This window comes from Artemia franciscana, chromosome 1 (genome assembly GCF_032884065.1).
Source record: "Artemia franciscana chromosome 1, ASM3288406v1, whole genome shotgun sequence".
NCBI lineage: Eukaryota > Metazoa > Arthropoda > Branchiopoda > Anostraca > Artemiidae > Artemia > Artemia franciscana.
Window position 1 is genome coordinate 20600496 of NC_088863.1, and position 23108 is coordinate 20623603.

Sequence of the window (23108 nt, forward strand, 5' to 3'; positions counted from 1 at the left end):
TCTTGGCTTTCTGCGCATAAATAATTAAAAAGAAATTTGTATATTAATTTTTTTTGGCTAAATGGCTTTCTCATAGTTTTATTCGGAAGATTTTGAGAAAAAAGGAGCGAGGGAGGAGGCCTAGTTGCCCTCTAATTTTTTGATTACTTAAAGAGGCAACTAGAACTTTTATTTTTATACGAATGTTTTCAATAGTAAAATACATTCGTAACTTACGAATTAACTTACGTAACAAACTTCTTTATTCGTATGTTTTATTGCGCATATGAGGGGGGTTCACCCTCATCGATACCTCGCTCTTTACACTACAACTTAAATTTTATCCCAATTCCTTAAGAATGACCCCTGAATCGCAAAGGCCGTAGAATAAATAGTTGAAACTACTAAAAATACTTAAGCGTAAAGAGTGAGTTATTACGAGGAAGTATATGCGCAATAATTTCTGTTTGTTTAAAGTTTTAATGCTGCCTCTCACTTTCAGTAGAAAAAACTTTTCATATTCATTTTTTCATTGTTTTTTAAATAATGCTAGAAAATCCTGCGCCCCCTTCATTGAAAGTATCTTTCTCCATGGAAAGATCTTCCCACGTACCCCCTCCCCCTCAATCCCCCCCCAGAAAAAGACAAAAAAACCGAAAACGTCTGTACACTTCCCAGTAACCATTACTATATTTAAATACAGGTCAAAGTTTGTAACTTGCAGCCCCTGTCACGGGGACTGCGGGGGAGTAAGTCGTCCCCAAAGACATAGTTATTTGGTTTTTCGACTATGATGAATAAAATGGCTATATAGGTTATGGGCTGAATAGTCTCGATTGAAAAGCCCGCGTTTGCTGAAACTGAAGAAGCCGTAAATAATGTTATAGTATTACTACAGGATTATTTCAGTTGTAATGAAGTTAGTACTATTATAAAAGGCTGACAGATTAAATCAGATATTAAAGCTAACAAGAAAATGTCAAAAAATCTGCGAGTCTGTATCAAACATATTTTAAACGGTGTAATGTGTTTTGTTTTGCGCACATGTTTTATGTTGGAATAAAACCATTAAATCTCTCGTTTCCGCCCATTAGCTTCCGCTTAATTATAAAAATATAGCAATGTTTCACTTTCAATTAAGTCTTTCTGACATTATGGTTGTAGTGGTAGTTGCAACCATTAAAACTTTTTGAACTCATACTCAGCGCAATAGCGCTGCCTAAGTAAAGAATGATGTTGGCAAAATGCATTATTAATTTTTTTTTTCTGGTTAGACCAGGGCACTTCGTATAAAAGGAGTTTTCTTTGAAACTTCGAAAGTGGATGATTTGGTTGGAAATTGACAGGGATAGTGCCCTTTTTAAAAGTCGGAAGTGATTGGAGGGCAACCAGTCCTCTTCCCCCTCCACGTCTATCATTTCGCCACATACATCCAATCAAAACTTTGGGATAGCTATTTTGTTCAGAGTAGTGAAAGGGCCAGGAAATTATGTTTATAAGGGTGACAACCCTCCCCCCTAGCCGGTGGTAAATTATGCCCTAGGGGAGTATAAAGCTTGTATAGAAAGAGTGGTCGTATAAACTTTGGGGGGGGGGGGTCATTGGTTTAGTCAGAAGCTCTAATGCTCTTTTATATTCAAAGTAATAAGAGGGCAGCTAACCCCCCCCCCCACCTCTACACACCTCGTTTTTTCTCGAAACCCATTGAAAAAAAAATTTAAGATAGTCATTTTATTCAAAATAGTTCAAAGATAGTTTAACAAGGCTTTTGTGGTTGAAACAAACCCCAGGGCCAGGGGGCAAGGATTGTAAGTTATGCCTGAGGGTCATTTAAGGTTTTTACGGAAGGAATGATTGTATAAAGTTTAGATGAGGCTCATTTGGTTAAAAATCGGAAGGTCTAGTTCCCCTTTAAGAGTCAAAACTAATGGAGAGAAACTAGAGCCCCCGCCTACCCTACTTTTCACCAAATGTATCGTATTGAAATTATATTATAGCCATTTTGTTCATAATAGTTCAAAGAATATGAAACACTGCTTCCCCGGTTGACACAATCTCTCACAACCCTGGGGCAAGGGTTTTAAGTGATGCCCTGGGGGCATGTAATGTTTTAAAGGAATAGATGGTCGTATAAACTTTAGATGGGACTCATTTGATTTGATATTGGAAGCTATAGGGCCCTTTTTAAGAGTCAAAAGTAATTTGAGGGCAACCACTCCCCCCCCCCCCACACCCATCGTTTCCCGAAACAAACATAAAAAAATTTGAGACATATATATTTTTTCAGCATTGTTGAAAGGCTTTTTAATCATGCTTTTGGGGATGTTAACCCCCCCCCCCTACGGCCATCAGGGCAAGGGTTGTAAGTTTGGTTGTTCGTTCACTGTTTCAATATCGTATGTGTTATAGAGAAAGGTATGCATGTTTGACTTCTATTTTTCCAAAATATATAGGGAACTCAGGGAATTTTGAGGGGAGTGTTGAACTAAATCAAAGCCTGTTTTATGTATATAGGTGGTCAAAAGGGGCTTACTCGGGAATGACCGATTACATTAAACTTTTAGGAAATGATAAGGGAGATGATCAATTGACCAAAGGGTATTATTCGCATGCTGCTACTACTACAACACCCACTGCTTCTACTGCTACCACAACTACTAATATCACTAAAACTACTACTTCTGCAGCAAGTACTACTAAGGCTGAAGGTATTGAAATAAACATCTGACAAAAATTTGACAGAAAAGTTGAACTAAACAAGAAAGTCGAACTATTTGCATATATATTGCTGATACCGGTGTATCCGCAATGTTTTTGGAGCGGTTTACCGTATCAAGAGGAAACTTCTGGGGCATCATGAGTGGGTTGTTCAGCAGACCAAAAGTCGAAGTATACCTGCTACCGCTGCTATTCATGCTGCTGCTACTAATGTTACTCCTACTATTAATAATGCACTACCACTTTTGCTACTGTTTTTACTACTACTGCTATTACTATGAAGGTGATTGCGCATGAAGGTGAAAATAGACTGATTATTCAGAATATTGAATATTGCACAATTCGAACTAGATCAAAACACATTCTGTGCATGGAGATTGTCAAAAGAGCGTATCTCAGGAATAGATTTGGGTACTAAGTTAGAATTTTCAGAGTATATTTACAGGGGAAGATTAATTGACACAAAGGTAATATATGCATGTCGCTACTAACAATAGGAAATATGATATACATGAAATACACATTTATTAAAAAAAAAAAATACACTATTCGCCTTTCGCCTGTCAAGAAAGGCAATGGGTTTGGAAGGGCAAGCGAGGTTATCACTTTCTGCTAATTATAACCACATTCATATCGAGCTACTCAACACACAAAAAACTCAACTGATGAAGGAAGGAAGGATAAAAGAGAACGAGCAAAGGACAAGAAAAAGATAGAAAACAGGAAATTTAACATCAAAGAAAATCGGGGAAATACCTTGAATAAAATGACAATCTGTAGCGGGCTTCGCATCAAATTCACTCACAAGATAAAAGAAAACTACCACTGCTGCTATTACTAATAATACTATTGCTACGAAACTACTCCAACTACTGCTTCTATTGCAACAACTTGTAAGGTTTAGAGTATTGAGAAGAAAAGAGGGTCAAAATGGCACACTAGCAATATGTTTGGAACGGCTCAAGGTGTTAAGGTGAAACATCTGGGGCATCATGAAAGGGATGTTCAACTGACCCAAAAGGCAAGATATACACGCTACTACTCCTATTATTACTGCAGCTACTACAGTTACTACTATTAATAATTCAACACTAATACTGCATCGTTCTTGCTACGAGTTCAACTACTGTGATACTAGTACTATTAAGGCTATGTCTATGTCTATGAATATTGATAGCAAATTCGACACCATGTGCATTTAGATTGTCAGAAGAGTGTGCTGTTAGGTTGTCAAAGGAAATTGGTTACATTTTATCTGCACCTTCTTGTTTCAATGTTATTAATTTAAATCTTGATATTAGCAAAATCAAATTTTGAATGGGCCTTAATTATTAGGCTTTATGCAGTAGAAGTCATTAGAAAAAATAAGAATGATCTAAGCTTGCTCAAAACATAGGAAAATAGTCCTTTTTAGAGAATTTTTTAAGATATCTACCTAAAGAATGATGTAAACTTGCTCAAAACATAGAAAATAGTCCATCTGGGTTTACCTAGAGAGTGATATAAACTGGCTCAAAATATTGAAAAATAGTCCTTCTTTAAGAATTTTTAAAGATGTTTTCTTAGAGAATGATATAAACTTGCTTAAAGTTTTTAAAAGTTGATAGTCTAACCGATAAAGTTGAGTTCTTTTGAACAATAGACCCAGGAAAAGTGGAAAGTCTTCAAAAATGTTATTGTTAAACCAATGATGTTGATTTCTTCTGAACAATAGGCCCAGGAAAAGTAGAAAATCTTCAAAAATTGGACAGTCAAACCAATAAAATTGATTTCTTTTGAAGAATAGACCCGGGGAACGTGGAAGTTCTTCAAAGATTTGATAGTCAAATCAATAAAATTGATTTCATAGACCCAGGAAAAGTGGTAAGTCTTCAAAAATTTGACGATCAAAACAATAAAGTTATTTCTTTTGAAAAATAGACCCAGGAAAAGTGGAAAGTCTTCGAAAATTGGATAGTCAAATCAATAAAATTGAATTCTTTTGAAAAATACAACCAGGAAAAGTGAAAAGTCTTCAAAAATCTGATAGTCCAACCAATAAGTTGATTTCTTTGGAACAGTAGACCCAGGAAAAGTGTAGTCTTCTCAAATTTGAAATCTCCCCTCGCGGTACACCATGTCAATTCGCGCCACCTTCGCACACTTTTGCAGGCCCGTGGAGTCCTTGTGACACTCAAGAAGTGGCACATGATACCCTCTGTCGTGCATTATCACACATAAGACAATTTTCAGGCATTTTCCGGCAAAAATATCCATCTACACCCGAATCAATCGTTTAAACTTAGAATGAAATTCTCACCAGTGTTTCTTCTGATGAGTCGTGGCAGTTGACGCTAGAGTGGCACAAAGTACCCCAGGTGGCACTCTTGGCGTGAAAACACAGAGACAGTTATACACACAGTTAGACACACACACAGACTGGCAAACACACAGTAGACACATAGGCACGGTGAGAGAGAGAGACAAAAACATGCAAAAACACTTTTTGTCAGACACACAAACACCAGCACAGAGACAGGCAGACACTGAGTCAGACACACAAGCATGGTCAGAGAGAGAGATAAGAACGCACACAAACACACAGTGTCAGGGACACAAACAGAGACAGGCAAACCAACAGTCAGACACACAGGCATGGTGAGAGAGACAAAAAAACACACATACACAGAATCACCCAAACACACAACACAGGGTAAGACACAAAAACAGAGACAGGCAAACACAGTCAAACAAACACAGAGACAGGCAAACACACTATCAGACATGCAGGCACGGTGAGAGACTGACAAAAACACACAAATACACAGTTGGAACAGAAACCCAGAAATTCAAATGCAAATGATTTAATACACACTCAGACACATAAAGGGAAAGGCAAACACACAGTCAGACACACGCACACATTGAGAGACAAGAACACACAAATGTACAGGGTCAGAGACACAAACACACAAATTAAAGACAGAGACAGGCAAAGACACACTCAGACACACATACAAATAGGCAAACACAGAGTCAGACACACAGGTGCAGAGAGAGAGAAAGATAAAAAAAAGGCGCAAATACACAGAGGGGATTATGTAGAATTCATCGGTATTGTGGTTGCAGAAATAGCTAAAACCTAGTAAAGAATAGATTTTGGCACTAATTAGACTTAGTTTATCGTGTGATTTTCTGTGATTTTTATTTTTAAAAACGAACTAAAGCCAATAGTAACTAAAGTGTCTAAAGAGATAATTATATACATTCGGGTTGCAGCGGTTGGTGGCAACCTAGTAAGAGAAGATTAAGGCTCAAAATAAAAATAAAATATCCTATAACTCCTAAAACTGGAGTCAGATAAAAAAAGTACACTATTGGGACTGCCTTGTTCAATACCACTATTTAGGAAACTAACTGTCTCTTGGCTTGAATTACGAGGAAAGCTTATTAGCTTGAAAACTAGAAATGTGGCCCCAAGCTTGATATTCTGTATCGACGGTATGTTTTTTTCTATGCAGCTGGTGGGGCGCTGGAAAATCAATGAGAGCTGTTTAATAGCTCATTTGAAACATGTCAACTCATGCATATATACACAAAAATTCTTACCATAGCCCTTGAAAAAACGTCCTTTATGTTCTTATCAAAACATAGTCTGAAGCGACAAAAAGCCATAAAATGTCAAAGAAATTCAATAAACACAGTTAACGGTCAGAAGATAACACGCCAAAAACTAACGAAAAAAGTTGTGAAACACGGAAAATACCCAGCCTACTTTAATGTAGCCCATTCAAATCAATACAAAAAGTTCAACTCCAACGAGTGCGTAAACTTAGAATAGATGTTTGGAGACACAAATGATTCAGAAAAAAGGGAACCCCATAACTCTCAACCAAGACAAAATCATAACAAGACAAAATCTATTAAGATTTAAGAAAAGAACTCAAGAAACACGGACTATCCCGAGCTTTTGCCATTGTTTTGTTGAATTTCGAGCATTGAATGGCGATATTTTAATTTCTGATATTTTACTCGCTGCTTTTAGTCTAATAGTAATTTAATACTCGACAAATGTAACTGTTACTTGAAGAGAAATATATTCTCAATATTCAAAAATTTTACGACAAAATAAAATCTTCAGCTAAAACCAGTAAAAACCTATGAATCTGAAAATTAAAGTCAACTGTTCTTCCAATTGAGCTGATGTGAATTACTTTGTATATACATTGGAGATAGCCATAGTGGACTTATTTTGTCATTTATAAAAACATAGCCAATTACCGTAATTAATTCATTATTTTACTTACGTTGAGGAAATCTAACCGTCAAACATGCCGATGCGCTTGCATTGGGCTGATTTCTAACTCCCGTTTTATTGAGGTATGTAATATCACCTGTTATACCAGCATTGAGCACACTGAATGTCGGGGTTCTAAAATCAAAAATGAAAAAGACCAATCAAAAGAAAAATTTCATCATAAAAAGGGCCCAAGCAAATAGCTAGGACTGTCTTAAGATTAAGATGGACTGAAGACATAACATTTTGATTCCACCCTCTCCGAAAAAAAGGTGAATGAAACTATCAGATTCCCACACCCTCACCCACAAACACGCAGAGTATCAATTCATATGAACAACAACAACCCTCTCTGTCTATTTAAAATTCCATAGTAAAAGTAGCACTAAGAACTAATAAAAAGTACTCCACATCGAAAATGTTAAACAAATATTCACATTTTATTCAAAATTTCAATTACAATCTGCGATTTTAATACTTAAGCAGAAAAATTGAAACAGGGGCAACAACAAATCAATTTATTATTACAGTAGAGATAGCCACGATGCTTTTTAACATATATTTTAGTTCCTAAACCTGTCACTATGAGTTTTCGTGGCGCTAGTGTAGCTATATTCTAAGTCATGACAGAAATTTTACTCCCCAAACCTATCGTTAGGGGTTTTGTGTGGCACCGTTGTCGCTACACTAGCCGTTTTTCAGGGGGTTACTCCCTGGATAATGTACCCGAGTCTTGTTTCTAAGACTAGATGCATGTGTTTTTCTTGTCTTAATGCCGAACCCGTCATTTTTCGTTTACGGATTCGATTAGAAACAGAACAGAGCCACATCCACACATATTGTGTCTGACCATTAACCCCTTTATTTTGAGACACAAAATAAAATTTTCTAGAACAAAAGTAAAAACTCCTGAAGTCTACTATAAAGAATTTTCTTACAATAATATATCTTCCCTACAAATAAACGTTCCTAGCCGTTTCCCCCCACTGTAAGTCCAGAACGTTGCGGTTGTACTGATACTAGCCATTTTGCCATACTCTACTTTCTGAACATTTTGAGTATGACAGTAGTATAGCCCTAATTACTCCTACGCGAATTTAGTTTTGCATAACTGTAATAGTAAAAAATTTGAATAACCGGTTTACCTAGTAACAAGATCCAGTGAATGACCTAAATATTCCTCTTAGGACAGGATTGACATATATTCAACTTTCCCTGAATAAGAGGAATGACCAATTTACTAATATCTGTCTGGTCATAATTAACATATTTTTTCAACCTTCACTGAGTAAAAGAAATGGCCTCTTTAGTACATATACTTGGATGTACATGATTAGCATATATTCGACCTTCACTGAGTAAGAGGAATGACCACTTTAGTAAACCAGTTTATATGAATTCGAATGAAATGGTAGAATTGACACAATCCAAGGAATGACCAATTAAGTCAACCATTTTATTTGAATTCAAATTGGACTAATAGAATTTATTATATAGTACTGAACTTTACTTGACAACATATATTAACAAAGGCATAGTGTAACTGCTTGTACTATCACGTTCATGAGAATGAGCGCTTATATCAATAATTATTTTTAGAGAAATATATGATCATCCATGTCATACCTCCAAGGGCTCCCCAATGCCCTTCTCCCAGCTTTCTGTCCTCCCCACAAAAAAACTAAAACTAAAAATTAAAATGGAAAAATAACGAAAAAAAATAACTAAATAAGAATGAAAAAATAACGAAAAATAAAAATAAATTTTATCATAAACGTTTTACCAGTACCTTTGGCGCATCCAAAAAGAAGATTTCTCCAACGTTGTTATCTACACAATGCATTGTCTTATCATAAATGTCTTTTTGCTCAGACGTTAAGTTAGAAATAATATTTTGTACATACGACAATAGATCACTCGTGTTATAACTTTATTCACGATCCAGTTCTACACATGTCGAAACAGCAGCGTTACGATTAGGTGAAGGCATTCCCAAATTCTGAAGAGGTTTGTTTGCCATACATTCTCACAAATCTTCAATAATAACTAAAGTTTAGTTATAAATTTCGTTTGTAAAATCAAAGGTCATATCTGACGTCTCTAACCGTATTCGATGGAGTATATCCTCGGCCATTTTCAATTTATATTTCTCCCATAACTCTGTAGGAGTTGAAGGAGAGCAAGATGTTAGTATGATTCTAAACAATGCACGAATTTGACTTGGAGTTGACGTTTCGCACGCGTCATTGATGCAGTTATCCCAGTGTTGGTAATTCTCCAATAAATTCAGAGCTTGGCATACACTACGGTTAGTGTCATGTATAGTACCGTTTACAGTTCTCAAATACTCAAAGGACGTCGAACCGGGTACATTCACCAAAAGCAGGCGGAGAAAGAAGCATTCATGTTGATTGGGGTGAATGGTTTAGAGTCTTCCTATCGTGGTAACTTTGAAGATGGTAGGTTGGCCATCGACTGACTTACCCTGTTTTCGAGTTCCAATGATTTCTTTTTAGCCCTCCACGTGTAATACCAAGCTACTTCAGTATACAGCAGTTTTTTTGCAAAAGAATCATTTTGACATAATGAAAAGAAAGCAGTTAACGTTGTAACCCGGTGGATTCAGGGCTCTTTGTTGCATGTTCGATTCCAAAAAATAAACAAGTTGTCCATTCTGTAAATGTACCGCTAACTGAATAACAGCTGGACTTCGTTCATGTATCGGAAATGAAAAAATTCGCCAAATAGTTTCATTACTGCTTATGTATCTTCCAGCCTGATATTGTGCGATTTCTTCGATGTAACTGATTTTGGATTGCAAGCCAAAAACTGCCATGTCGCTGCCTTTGTTGACGTATTTACATATGTATTTGATTGCCTTTACGGAGTTACAGTATTCAACGTTTATGTGAGCAATAAATGTTTTTGATAATAAAGGTGAATACGGAACAACCCACTGGTTATCTACTTCGATGGTGGTAAAGTTATGCTTCATTATTACTGCTGTTTTACCGCCATCTTCAGTAGATCTTCTTCTATATAGTGGGTAACCATCATTACCTGTAACTGTGTTGGGTACTAAAAGTCATGGATATTGCTTTGTGCACCTTCCTTTGGCTATGCATGGTGATTTTTTTATCAGGTATTTCAGCAAAAATCACATCGTCAATCTCATTAGAAGTAATTTTATCATGTATCCAGATTAAAATATGTACGTGTGTCAAACCTAGTTTTTGCCATTCCACTGAGTACATCCAGCATCGCACTGACCCAAACACTTTATGTTTTACTATGTTGTTTATCAGTGATTTCAACTTTTGCCGGAAGACACGGGCCGTAATATCATATCTATGAACTGCCGATCGTCCTTGAAGTAAAAGCTGCTGTATCTCGTCTCAAGATTGACTCTATGTAAATGTAATAAATAAATCTGGACGACCGAAGAGAAGATCATACGCAATAGCATCTTGAGAATATTCATGCACATGACGGGGACTGCCAGCATATGATGAAGGTAAAATCGTTAATCTTCCAACGTTAGTGGCATTACCGTCATTTACAACTGCATCTCGCAAATCAATGTATCGTTCCTAGCAGAGCTTTGTCTGATTCAGACGGATAAATAGCGAATGTTCTGATTCAATCTTTACATACATATCAACGATGTATTGGTGAAACAATTGACGGCATTTTAAAATATTATTTTCTTCATTGTGACGAATGATTACTCTATAGGAACAATAATTTATTGCACTGCATTTCTTATCCGTTTGTTTCTTAGTGGATGGATCTATCAATTTATACCTTTTTCACGCTGTTTTTATGATTCCTCGGCATGCTTTCTTTTGGCATTATCTCTTTGAGCCGTGAACCTGTTTTCACGTTGTTCTTGTGATTCCTCGTCACGGTTTTCGGTAATTTCTCTTTGAGACGCAAGCCTGTTTTCACGTTGTTCTTGTGATTCCTCGGCACGCTTTCTTTTGTTACACGTTTTTTTGGTAATATCTCTTTGAGACGCAAGCCTGTTTTCACGCTGTTCTTGTGATTTCTCGGCACGCTTTCTTTTCTTACTTTTTCTTTAAGCTGCAAGCCTTTTGGCATTAACTTTTCTTTGAGCAGCTTCCTCGGCTGTTTCTTCTGCCATTGTAGAATTTATACTAAAATTTGTCGCACGATTTGATTCCTCGGTTGTTTCTTCTGGCATTGTAGGATTTATACTAAATATTGTCTTTTAGTCGCAACCCTTATATGCTTATAATGACGTCTTATACAAAGTCTTATATACTTATAATGACGTCAACTTATAATGACGTCATATACAAACATACAAAATACATAAATGACATCATAATTCTCAATCCTTATAATGAAGTCAGTCGCCAAACATACATACAACGTATTTATATATATATATATATATATATATATATATATATATATATATATATATATATATATATATATATATATAGATATATATATAAAATTCCGAAATTTAGAAAAATGACGTATTTTTAACTTACGAAGGAGTGATTGTATCTTCTTGAAACTTCATATTTAGAAGGACATCGCAACTCGGATCTCTTATTTTAAATCTCAACCGGATCCAGCGTCATTGGGGGGGGGGGGGCAGTTGGGGGGACCAGAAATCTTAGAAAATACTTAAAGCGGAGAGATCAGGATGAAACTGGATGGGAAGAATAAAAACCAGTCTAAGATACGTGACTGACATAACCCGACCGGATCTGCTCTCTTTGGTGGAGTTGGGGGGGGTGATTTTGAAAATTGAGGTATTCGTAACTTACGAAAGGGTGACCAGATCATAATGAAATTTGATATTTAGAAGGATCTTGTGCTTTAAAGCTCTAGTTTTAAATTCTGACCAGATCTTTTGACATTGGGGGGAGTTGGAGTGGGAAACCAGAATTCTTGGAAAACGTGAAAATTGAGGCATTCTTATCTTACGTTAGGTGATCGGATCTTAATGAAATTTGATATTTAGAAGGAATTCGTATCTCGAAGCTTTTATTTCAAACACCGACCAGATCTTTTGGCATTGGGGGGAGTTGGAGGGGAAAATCTTGGAAAACACTTGGAGTGGAGGAATCGGGATGAAGCTTGGTGGATAGAACAAGCAAATGCCTTTGGTACGTGATTGACGTAACCGTACTGGATTCGCTCTCTTTGGGGGAGTTGGGGAGAGGGGTTCAGTGGTTTGGCGAGTTTGGTGCTTCTGGTCGTGCTAAGACGATGAAAATTTGTTGGTTTGTCAGGGAGATGCAAAAATTGATTTGATAAAGTCGTTTTCCCGGATTCGACCATCTGGTGGGCTAAAGGGAGAGGAAAAATTAGAAAAAATTAGGTATTTATAACTTAAGAGTGGGTGATCGGATCTTAATGAATTTTGATATTTAGAAGGACATAGTGACTCAGAGCTCTTATTTTAAATCCTGACCGGCATTAAGCCTCTGATTTTTCTTTTAAATATATCTATTGATTCTTAGGATTTTGTTAGAGCTCATACCATATGAGCTCTTGGCTCTTAGCTCTTCTTGCCTCGTCACAAGTGCCATATGAGCTCTTAGGTCTTGTTTTTTTTTTTTTTTTTTTTTTTTGATCAGCTTTAAACGTAAAAGGATATATAGTAAAACAACGACGCTTATATCAAATCAGAACGTGAACAGATTCTTTAAATGTAATACAAGATTAAGACACCTGTATTAAAGGGTGTTCTCAGGATGGAGAATAGGATTATTTATATCCCATAGAAGAAAAAAAATTATGCAGACTTTCAATCAGTATGATTGTAACTTCCCCTCCATTTTGGTTTTTATAGTATAGATATAATAATAACAAAAAAATATTCAAAAGTAGGCTTATCGAATGCTTCGTCTGAATATTCAGATTTTGCATGAATATTCAAATTTTGCAGTCCAGTGTTTTAGTTCTTAAGCAAAAAAGCTGGATACAAAACTTTACTAACATGTCTACAATTGACAAATAATAAGACTTTGTCAATTAAAAAAGAATAATAATTTAATTTTAAAAAACCAAAAATTCAAGACTAACTTTAAAATAACATAGGTGATTTCTGATACCAACTACTTCAATGGTTATGAAGCAATATTTTGTATTTGCAATCAATAAGTAATTCACCAGTTAATGTTCTTTACATTTGAATACATTGGAAAAGGAAGAAACTATTGATGAAAATTTAAAACAATTTACAGAATGAAAATTTACATAATTATTTGTAAAGTAACAACTCCTTTATGTTTGAGTAGTTTTTAATTTTTCAGGGATGTTGAAAAATACAAGAAAACTGTTAACTTTTATTTAATGTATATTATAGGGTTGACTTTTATTAAATTATTAGGGTTGACTAGATTATATATTGAAAGTTCTTTTCTTTTTAGGTTTTATTTATTCGCCCATAGTAATATCTGTTATTTTTAAGTATGTCGTGATTGTTCATTTTAATTTCTGTCCGTTTAAGGAACCATTTTTTATTTATAGTCATTGCTGTTGGTATTAAATTTTACTTATTATATAGGTTTATTTCTGGTCGTTTTATGTTTTTGCTTTGCTTTTTACTTTTCTTTCATGACTTTTTTTGAGAACATTTCAGATTAATAACGCAAGAACATGATTAACAAAACTGATAATCGAAGATCCTTCGTTTCAATTGACCCAATAGTTAATTTAGGCTTTACTTATGCATCTCATTTGTTTGTTTCCGTATCATGAAATTTGTTTTCTTGGCAAATTGTTATTATTATTTTTTTATATTTTTTTGGATCTTTTACTTCAACCACCTATTGATTATTCACGTGTGTTAAAAATTATTACTATCCTGTCGCAAGTGGTTTCCTTTTTTAATTAAATCTAGTAAGATTGAAACGTTGATTCGATCTAATATAATACTTTTGAACTCTTTTCTTTTCCAAATTGTTTTTTTTTAAGTCACTATCTTTTGTATTGGTATAGAAATTAATATTGACTTTTATTTCCTGAAAGCTTAATTTTTTTTTATTCAATCCTTTTTCAGCCTTCTTTGAAGGTATAAATTAAATTATAAAAGATTTAAAAAGTCAGTTTAATTTCCATTTAAATGGAATTTTCGGATGGAAGTTTGGCGAATTCTTTCATTTCCGATACATGAACGAAGTCCAGGTGTTGTACACTTAGCGGTACATTTACAGAATAGTCAACGTGTTTATTTTTCGGAATCTAACGTACAACAAAGGGCCCTGAATCCATAGGATACAACGTTAACTGCTTTCTTTTCGTTATGTCAAAATGATTCTTTTGCAAAAAAACTGCTGTATACTGAAGTGCCTTCGTATTACACGTGGAATGCTAAAAATAAACCATTGTATAAATGACGACCGGGACATTCCAAAGATTTTGTCCACATTAGGATTCGAGGGGGAATCCCCCTCAATGGAATAGAGCGCTAGTCAGATGGACAAAGAAAGTCGTAAAAATTTTGATTACGCCTGCCTACACATAATGGGAATTACTTGCGGGAAAGAAAATTAAATTTGCCCTTGAGGCAGTAAAATCAGCGGGAAAAGAGGCTGAATTGCGTGGTAGGAAATTGTTTGTAGAGGACAAGAGTTATATATTCAATTTTGCCATTGATACGATAGAGAAGCGAAAAAAAAGGTAAAAAACTAAAAAGAAAAAAAGGCTAAAAAAACTACGAAAAAACTACAAAAAAGAAAAAAAATTATAGCATGTTTTTTTTTTGTATGTTTGAGGGTTTGCATATGAAAAATAAAGAAGGAAATGAAAGAAAAAAACTGAAAATTAAAAAAAACTTAAAATAAAAAAAATAAAAAAAGAGAAACAAAAAATGAGAAAAACTAAAAATACAAATATAAAAAAAATAAATAACTAACAAAAAAAGAAAAAAAAAACTAAAAAAAGAAAAACTAAAAAAGAAAACAACTTAAAAAAGAAAAAACCTAAAAAGAAAAAAACTAAAAAAAGACTAAAAAAAAAACTAAAAAAAATAAATAAGGTAAAAAACTAAAAAGATTTTTAAAAAAACGAAATTATCGTTTAAAGAAAATCCTGCCATCCATGCTTAGGTAAGTTTCTTACCATTATTCCATTATTTACCATTTTATACCATTATTTTTACCATTATTACCATAGTTTCTACCATTATTGTGTATAAGAGTCAGTTTGGCCTCAGAGAATATATATGTACAAATAAAGTCAAATAATTTCCCAACAGTACAACCACCATAGATCCCCATCAATATATAACTGAAACACAGAACGAATAGATTTTACAATAAATAATTGAGTTAAATTCAAAACGAGCAGATATTACGAGGAACACAGCTGACCCCGCCCGTTCCCTATGGAGACTAGAACATAATTTGCAAAAGAAAAATCCTTAGATGAACATACTGACTTAATTGCTTGAAATTAAAACGGATATTGTCTTCTCTTTAGGGTTTTTGGCCAAACCGGTGGCAGTGGCTAAATTTGTATTTCAATCCGACATCATATACGGAGGATTTCAGTTTTTTCTATTCCAATGGGACCTGCTAGGTCATAAATGTAACTGCAACCACCATCGCAGCTACGGCTGCAACAAAGATGTCAACCCGAGTAACCCCAGTAGCCCCAGAACTACTAAAGGTAACCTCAGCCTTAGGAAACGAAATGCCGTTCCTGCAATTGTTCCGTACGTCATGCAAATACTTTCTTTGCTCATCACTAAGATTATTCCATTTTTGGTGCCAAGTGATGCAATATCTTAATTTTCTTGCAGCATGTCCTGTATTATTATATCCTATGAGTGTAGCAGCAGCATAACTATTTCCAACAGTTAAGTCCATCGAGCTGCTTAGATATGTTTTACCGTCAATCCAAACAATATCATCTAAGGTAAGATACCCGAAAGGGGGCGGACTGAAGACTTTTTCGACTTTTATTTTGTACGAATTATAATTTTCCCTGAGCCACACAGAATCGGGATTATGCTCTTCGACTTTTAATAATTCAACAGCACCTACATTAACTGAATGGCAAATTTGTTCTGTTTCAGTGTTACCAGTGTACCTACATGAACTGGCACTAACCAAGGAAAATTCGGTTAGTATAAGCAATAGAATTATAAAATGCATATTTCGTTTTTACAATTATCTTTGACAATTATAGCTACACGGTCTTCGGTTATATCGGTAGCATACATTATAACAGCTAGTTTAGCTATAGTTTTTTAACTCCATCATATAATTTGATTTTTTTTTGTTTTTTCATTAAAAAAAGACTGGAGCTGCTAAACTGTGTTACTCGAATAATTTTGCAGTTTATAAGTTTATTTATAAATTTTGAAAATTTTTGAAAATATAAATATGTTTTAGTGAAATGTAGTTTCGAATGATTTATTTTAAAAATGTTTTTCTGGGACATATAGACTTTATGAAATCTCTCTGTTACATTCAATTTTCTTGTGGCTTGAATTGGTATAAAATGACATCATAAAATTTTCTAAAAATACAATAGAAAACTTTTTGTCTGCTACACCTGTTTGCAAATAGGCTATTATGAGAACATGTATTTGAACAAAAGATGTTGCTATAAGCGAAATTTTAAGAACTATGAGTACTTTGATAAAACAACTATGCATTATGATTTCAATTGTAAACTTTTTCAAAGACTATTACAAAGAGGAAAATGTTTATGGCTTTTTCATAGTTTCGATACCAAGAGACTATGCAACTTTTAGAAATATTATTTTTTCTAGGTTGCAGTAGTAGCTAGCACCCTAGTAAGAGACGATCAAACCCCATAGTAAAAATTACAATAGCCTATAAGTCCTAAGAATGGAGTCAGATCAAAACAAAAAGTATATTATTAACCACCTTGTTTGAAACCTCTATATAGGAAAGTTACCGTCTCTCGGCATGAATAACAAGGAAAACATCTTGGCTTGAAAATCAAGAAAAATGGCTGTAACCACAATATTCTGCAAATAGGGCAACTTTTTCTTTTCTTTTCCTCCGCAGATATCTGAGAGTTAGAACATCCTAGAGAGCTGTTTAATGGCTAATTATAAAGACAATTGATGGGGTTAAAAACATTTTGTTATTAATTTTTTTTTTAATAAAATCAATTTGTTACGAAAACTGGATTTTTGTTTAACGCTGTAGTAGCAAATGGTAAAAACATCATGTCGTATAGGTAGATCAAAGTTCTAGCTTCTTCTTAAGATTCAAAAGAGATCATATTGCAGTCAACCCCCCCCCCTAAACTTTCCCTCCCAAATGCTTCCAACTAAATATCGAGAAAGTCATTTTGTTCAAAATTGTTCTAAGGCAAATAATTATTGTTCAATGTTTGATAATTCTCCCACTATTCTTGGGGTAAGGGCTATAAGTTATGCTAGTTGTCCAATGTTACATCGGAATTACAGTTTTAAGGAAAAGGTGGTCATCTAAGCTTTGAAGGGGCTTCAATCAATCAGGAATGGAAAGTTCTTGTTCCTTTTTCAAGTTCCCTTTTTAAGAGTCAAAACTGATTGGAGGGCAACCACCACTACTATGTCTTTGAGCTATCCAGCACCCTCCCCCTACCAAAGCCCATGGGGCATGAGCTGCAAGTTATACAATTTCTCCCTTGTTTACATACCATATTTACTATTGAGAAAGGTCGGCAATATTTGACCTGCAGTTTCATAAAAGATGAAGAACATTCAATTGACCTGTTCCGAAAATATTGAGGAAAATGTTGAACTAAATCAAAACATGTTATGCCCATATCTGTATTTTCCATTAAAGATAAACGCAAAAAGTATGATTTATTGATATTCAGACATTTATCCCACCTGAAAAACAGTAAACTTGCAAAGACAAACAGGAGTTATTGGAAACAGTAGGATCACAAATAAACCCGCTTTCGTGTAAGTTTCTGTTTCTGCTTAAACTATTAGCCTACGAGACGACAGAGGTTATTTTAGCATCGATTCAGGGATTATCCAAAAAGTTAAAAGCAATGGGGTCGAAGCTGAATATCCTGCAAGAGGCTCAGAATTCAGCAAGCGGAGCAATACAACATTTGTCAAATGAATTAAGAGTTGAAACGACTGTAATGAAATCAGAAACGTCTGAAGTAGAAACTAGAGTACAAAACACAAAGAAACTACGTACACTCCAGGACTCCTGTATATGAATTCTCGAGAAGGAAACTCGAAGGAAGAATATAGCAATTTATGGGTTGCAGAAAAGCAGAGCCAATATATATTTCAAAGAAAAGTCAGAGCATTATCTTACAAAAATAGTTCCCTAAAGTAAAATCTGGCCTCACAATTTACAGGATGTTTTCAGACTGCCATAAAAATCGAATCTACGTCCTATACTTATTCGGTTTTCAAATGCGTATCAAAGAGACATTGTTTTGCATAACGGTACCGTTTTTGGACAGGAACGAGTGTTTTTGTTTCGGATTCTTGATGGAACTTATATATTTAAAATCAGCATTAAAATGCGATTCTTTTCATGTAACTGTTGGTATCAAAATCCATTTTTTATGAAATTTTTTTTTCTTCATCTTTTATGAAACTGCAGGCCAAATATTGCTGACCTTTCTCAATAGTAAATATGGTATGTAAACAAGGGAGAAATTGTATAACTTGCAGCTCATGCCCCATGGGCTTTGGTAGGGGGAGGGGGCTGGATAGCTCAAAGACATGGCTACTGGGCCTTTCAACTTTAAAAATAAATATTCAAAATTTCGATTTTATTTGTTTGGGAATCGGCTGGCGTAGGAAGGGGGTAGTGGCGGTTCCCCTCCAATCAGTTTTGACTCTTAAAAAGGGAACTTGAGAAAGGAACAAGAACTTTCCATTCCTGATTGATTGAAGACCCTTCAAAGCTTAGATGAGCACCTTTTCTTTAAAACTGTAATTCCGATGTAACATTGGACAACTAGCATAATTTATAGCCGTTACCCCAAGTATAGAGGGAGAATTATCAAACATTGAACAATAATTATTTGCCTTAGAACAATTTTGAACAAAATGACTATCTCGATATTTTTGTTGGAAGCATTTGGGAGGGAAAGTTGAGGGGGGGGGGGTTGACTGCAATCTGATCTCTTTTGAATCTTAAGAAGAAGCTAGAACTTTGATCCACCTATACGAGATGATGTTATTACCATTTGCTACTAAAGCGTTAAACAAAAATCCAGTTTTCGCAACAAATTGATTTTATTAAAAAAAATTAATAACAAAATATTTTTAACCCCATCAATTGTCTTTATAATTAGCCATTAAACAGCTCTCTAGGATGTTCTAACTCTCAGATATCTGCGGAGGAAAAGAAAAGAAAAAGTTCCCCTATATGCAGAATATCTTGGTTACAGCCATTTTTCTTGATTTTCAAGCCAATATGTTTTCCTTGTTATTCATGCCGAGAGACGGTAACTTTCTTATATAGAGGTTTCAAACAAGGTGGTTAATAATATACTTTTTGTTTTGATCTGACTCTATTCTTAGGACTTATAGGCTATTGTAGTTTTTACTATGGGGTTTGATCGTCTCTTACTAGGGTGCTAGCTACTACTGCAACCTAGAAAAAATAATATTTCTAAAAGTTGCATAGTCTCTTGGTATCCAAACTATGAAAAAGCCATAAACATTTTCCTCTTTGTAATAGTCTTTGAAAAAGTTTACAATTGAAATCATAATGCATAGTTGTTTTATCAAAGTACTCATAGTTCTTAAAATTTCGCTTATAACAACATCTTTTGTTCAAATACATGTTCTCATAATAGCCTATTTGCAAACAGGTGTAGCAGACAAAAAGTTTTCTATTGTATTTTTAGAAAATTTTATGATGTCATTTTATACCAATTCAAGCCACAAGAAAATTGAATGTAACAGAGAGATTTCATAAAGTCTATATGTCCCAGAAAACATTTTTTAAATAAATCATTCGAAACTACATTTTACTAAAACATATTTATATTTCCTAAAATTTTCAAAACTTATAAATAAACTTATAAACTGCAAAAATATTCGAGTATCCAGTCTTTTTTTAAAGAAAAAACAAACATTCAAATTATATGATCGAGTTACAAAACTATAGCCAAACTAGCTGTTATAATGTATGCTACCGATATAACTAAAAAAAAAACTAAAAAAAAACTAAAAAAGCTGCAAAACTAAAAAAGAAACTATATCTATATTTATAAATATAAAAATAAATGTTTGTCTGTTGACTGACGTCATGTTTGTCTGTCGACTGATGTCATGTTTTTCGACTGAAGTCATTATGAGGATTGAGCATTATTCCGTCATGAAGTTGTTTGTCGACTGACGTCATGTTTGTCGACTGACGAAATTACAGACCGGGACACAAATGACGACCGGGAAACAGGGAATATAAATGACGAACGGGACACTCAAAGAGAAATTACAGACTGGGACACCGGCACACAAATAAGGACCGGGACACAGGGAATATAAATGACGACCGGGACACAGGGACACAACTACAACGGGTACGCCGGGGTACACTGAGGGGATATATAAATGACGACTGGGACACAGGGAATGTTCGATTAGCAATCACCATCAACAAAGCTCAAGGACAATCATTAAGGACAAGCTAAAAAAAGAAAAAACTTTTAAAAAAGCAAAAAAAATAAAAAAGGTAAAAAACTAAAAAAAAAAAAAGCTAAAAAAATAAAAAAAAGCTGCAAGACTAAAAAAAGAAAAACTTAAAAAGAAAAACTAAAAAAGAAACTAAATCTATATATATAAATAAATTGTTTGTAGGCATGTTTGTTTGTTTGTGGGTTTGCATATGACGTCATTATAAGTACATAAGGCTTTGTATATGACGTCATTATAAGATGACACTACAGACCGGGACACCGGGACAAAAATGACGACCGTGACACAGGAAATATACAACTACAACGGGGATGCCGGGGGGTACAAGGGGATATATAAATGAAGACGGGGACACATCTTTCTATATTCACAGGTGGGACACAGGGACACAACTACAATGGCGCGTAACTAATATGGCGCTTAACGACTTACGCGCGTGGGGGGAATTGGGGGGCGCAAAGCTCCCCCACCAAATAGATGTTGGGGTGGCGCGAAGCGCCACCCCAACAGCTATTATGTATATAAAAATAAGTTGTGTCTGTTATGTCTGTTACACTATGTCTGTTACACCAGATTATATCTATATATATAAAAATAAGTTATTTGTGTGCGTCTGTTGACTGACGTCATGTTTGTGTGTCGACTGATGTCATGTTTTTCGACTGACGTCATTATAAGGATTGAGCTGTATGTCGTCTTGAAGTTGTTTGTCGAGTGACGTCATGTTTTTCAACTGATGAAATTACAGACCAGGATCCCGGGACAGAAATGACAATCGGAAAACAGGAAATATAAATAACGACCGGGACCCTCAAAGAGAAATTACAGACTGGGACATTGGGACACAAATAACGACCGGGACACAGGGAATATAAATGACGACAGGGACACAGGGGCACAACTACAACGGGGATGCCAGGGGCAAAGGGGATATATGAATGACGACCGGGACACAAGGAATGTCCGAAGAGAAATTAAAGACTGGGACACCGGGACAGAAATGATAACCGGGACGCCGGGACACAGGGAATATAAATGACGACTGGGTCACTCAAAGAGAAATTACAGACTGGGAAACCGGGACACAAATGCCGAACGGGACACAGGGAATATAAAGGACGACCGGGACACAGGGACACAACTACAACGGGGCGTTGGAGTGCCACCCCAACAGCTAGTCTTCAATATATATAAAAATAAGTTGTATGTATTTTTGTGTTGAGGGTTTGCATATGACGTATGAAAAATAAAGAAGAAAAAGAAAACTGAAAAAAGAAAAAAGTAAAAAACTAGAAAAAAACTAAAAAGAAAAAAGAAAAAAAGACAAAAATAAAAAATAAAAAAAATAGAAAAAGAAAAACCTAAAAAAAACAAAAAAAATAAAAAAAAGATAAAAAACTATAAAGAAAAAAAGGTAAAAAACGAAAAAAGCTAAAAAACTAAAAAAAGAAAAAACTAAAAAAGAAAAATTAAAAAGGAAGAGAAAACATACCTATCTTCTATCTATCTTCTATATATATAAAAATAAGTTGTATGTCTTTTACACTATCTTCTATACATAAGTTGTATGTCTGTTACACAATCTTCTATATATTTAAAAATAAGTTGTATGTATTTTTGTGTTGAGGGTTTGCATATGACGTCTGAAAAATAAAAAAGAAAAAGAAAACTAAAAAAAGGCAAATGGTAAAAATTAAAAAAACTAAAAAAAAGAAAAAAATTAAAAAATAAAAAAATAAAAAAAGATAAAAAACTAAAAAAAAGAAAAAAACTTAAAAAAAGCTAAAAAACTAAAAAAAAGAAAAAACTAAAAAAGAAAAAATTAAAAAAGAAGAGAACAAAAAAGAAAAAATTAAAGGATGTTTGTTTTCTTTTATGTTTGAGGGTTTGCATATGACATCTAAAAAATAAAGAAGAAAATGAAAACTAAAAAAGAAGAAAAAGGTAAAAAACTAAAAAAAGAAAAATAAAATAAAAAAGATAAAAAACTAAAAAAAGCTAAAAAAGCTATAAAACTAAAAAAGAAAAACTAAAAAAGAAAAAAAAATGAAAAAAAGAAAAAACTAAAAAACAGAAAAACTAAAAAACAAAAAAAACTAAAAAAGAAAAAAACTAGAAAAGTTAAAACTAAAAAAGAAAACAAATCAATAAAAAGAAGAAACTAAAAAAAGATAAAAACTAAAAAAGGAAAAAACTAAGAAAAGAAAAAACTAAAAAAGAAAAAAAACTAAAAAAGAAACTATATCTGTATATATAAAAATAAGTTGTATATATGCGTATTTGTTCGTTTGTGGGTTTGCATGTGACGTCATTATAAGTATATAAGGCTTTGTAAGTTATTATAAGAAGACACTACAGACCGGGACGCCGGGACACAAATGACGACCGGGACACAGGGAATATAAACGACGACCGGAACACTCAAAGAGAAATTACAGATATGGACAGCGGGACACAAATGACAACCAGGACACGGGGACAAAGGGAGTGTAAATG

The 23108-nt window shown here is 34.3% G+C and overlaps 1 long non-coding RNA gene across 1 annotated transcript in view; it reads right to left on the bottom strand.

Moving 5' to 3' along the window:
- LOC136026767 (uncharacterized) overlaps positions 1-23108 on the bottom strand; it is a 49842-nt gene that overhangs the window by 16299 nt on the left and 10435 nt on the right. The gene's annotated exons all lie outside the window — the stretch shown is intronic.